The following is a 2,842-nucleotide window of genomic DNA, read 5'->3' on the forward strand; positions in this document are numbered from 1 at the left end:
TGAGGGCAGCACCTCGATAGGGCAGAAAATGTGATGTCCTATATATATAATTCCCCACTCCGACGCCCCGTACCGCATCTACGTTTATAATATCTTTGCCCGAACGCATACCGCCCGCTGACGTGCTAGGAGGACGCGGTTGCCATAGAAACGATGAAAAGTTGAAGAGGGCAGCACCTCGATATAGTCGAAAATGTAGTTAGATATATATATCGGCCGTCCTTACCACTGACCCATGCCATATCTAGGACCTAATATCTTTGGCAGAATCCAATCTCTGGCAGAAACTTAATTGGTCAATCATTTCAGAAATTACTAACTTTCGTCATTTACCGACGCGCAACTTGCGCCTTCAAAGTAACTCTCAGGTAATCCGCCAAAAGGGCGTAGTTATCAGCGCATGTTTTTCACATTCTCTTATTCCATTATCTGGGCTATCTCCCACCTCATCTCTGCCAGTGATCCCTGATCTGAAGCGAGACGTGGTCCAAAACTATCACAGGTCTATTTCCGTGTGAATATATATTAGGAGACGATGTAAATGACTGGGTTGCGCGCGCAACCCATTTCTCCTCTCCTGAATTTGAAAACTCGAAGGTGCATGATTAATTTAAAACTTGAAATAAATTCAAATAATTTGAAACACGATGTAGATTTTTGCAGATTTAAAAAAAAATTAAGTTTTTTGACAATTGTAAAATATTTAAAAAGAATAACAAGAATTGTTGTCATAGCTAAGAAAATTGAAAATGATTTTTTATTTTGAAAAATTAATTTTAAGTGAGCATTTAAAAAGACTTTAGAAAATTAAAAAAAAAGAATCAGAACGATTTTAAGGCAATTTTTTTATTTTGCAGTTTTTTTAATTTTAGGAAAAAATATAATTAACAAAATATATCAATTTTCAACCCAAAAGTTTACTTTTTAACAAAATAAATAAATAAAATTTCTATCAAATAATTGGTGTTTTAACTAATACAATGTACAGCATAAAGTTTCAACCAAAAATAGAATAGTTCAATTCCCAGATAAAAACGATCGATTTTTAATCAATCCTAGAATAGTTACATTTTCAGATTAAAATAAGTAATTTTTAACCGAAAAAATAAATTTTCAGCAAAGTTGTTAAATCATACATTTTCAACCAAAAAGATTAAATTTCTACCAAACAAGGTCAATTTCCAACAAAATACATGAACTATAATTTTGAATCCTTAATAAGAACAAATTTAATTTACTTAACTGTTCTGATGAAAATATGTTTTTTTTGTGATGTTGAAAATACATGTTTGAAACTGGCAATTAATCTATACCATTTTTGATTGAAAAATCACGCATTTTGTTAATAATTCGTCTTTATTTGTATAAATTAAATTGTTTTATGGAAAATTTATACTTCTTGGTTAAAAATTAAATTTTTTGGTTGAAACATCAACTGTAAATATTTTTTTGTTGCAAAGTCGATTTGTTGTAAATGCAGTTATATTATTAAAAATTAAAATCATAATTTTTAAGTGGAAAATTCGATTTTTCACTTAAAGTTGAAGTATTTAGTACAAAAATTAATTTTTTATTATCAAGGATTCATAACTACAGTTGAAAATTCAACTACTTGCCTTCAAATTAACTTTTTTGTTAAAAATTTTACTGTTTTGTAAAAAAATGCATCTTTTGGGCGTTAAAAGTCAACAATTGATAGAAAGTTAAACTGTTTGGTCGACAATTAAAATTTTTGTTGAAAAATCATATTTTTTGGTTAAAAATTCAGCTTTTTTGTAGATAATACTCTTTTTTGTCTTTTTAAATATTTTAAAATTCTCAAAAAGCTTAATTTTTTTTAATCTTCAAAAACTACATCGTGTTTCAAATTATTTGAAATAATTTCAAGTTTTAAATTAATTTTGAATCTTTTTTTTTAATTAAAATTGTAGCGTTCAAACTTAAAATTTAGCTCATTACAAATTTAACAATTCAAGGCTTTCATTGTTGATTATTAAGGAAATTTTCTTCTTTTATTTAAAAAATTTTTAATTGAATGAGTTAAAAACAAAATTTTTTAGACTGAATTCAGAATCATCTTGGAAAATCAATTATTTTCCCATTTTTAATACCTGAAATTAAATTTTAAAAAACATTTTATTTTAAAATTCTTTCAATTAAAAAAAAAATCATAATCGAAAACAAATAAATTAATTTTCTATCAAATAATTCATGTTTTAGCTAATACAACTTACAGGATAAAGTTTAACCAAAAATGGAATAGATAAATTTGCAGATAAAACCTGTGACAAAAAATTGAATTGGACAAGAAAAAAACAACTAATTTTCAACAAAATTATTAAATTTTCAAGGGAAAAGTGAATTTTTTACCAAGAAGATTAATATTCTATAAAAAAAGCGATTTTCCAACATAACTAATATATACGATTAATTAAAAATGAATCCTGTAATAGTTACATTTTCAGAAAAAGATAAATAATTTTTAACACAACAAATTAATTTTCAACATAGTTGTTAAATTGTCAACCTATCAGATGAATTTTCGACCAAGAAAATTAATGATTTACAAAAAAAGACAAATTTTAAACAAAACACATGAATTTTCAACAAATTATTCAATTTTAAATTTAACAAGAGTATTATCTACGAAAAAGCTGAATTTTTAACCTAATTTAAAGGCGAATAGTTAAATTTACATTTTCAACAAAATAATAAATTTTTCAATCAAATAATTGAGTATTTATCCAAACGAGATGAATTCCAAACTCGCCAATTTCTTTTATTTCTTTCAAATGCGGATCAAGATATAAATAAGACTATTATAATATAACATAATTATAAT

This window comes from Belonocnema kinseyi, chromosome 5 (assembly GCF_010883055.1).
Source record: "Belonocnema kinseyi isolate 2016_QV_RU_SX_M_011 chromosome 5, B_treatae_v1, whole genome shotgun sequence".
NCBI lineage: Eukaryota > Metazoa > Arthropoda > Insecta > Hymenoptera > Cynipidae > Belonocnema > Belonocnema kinseyi.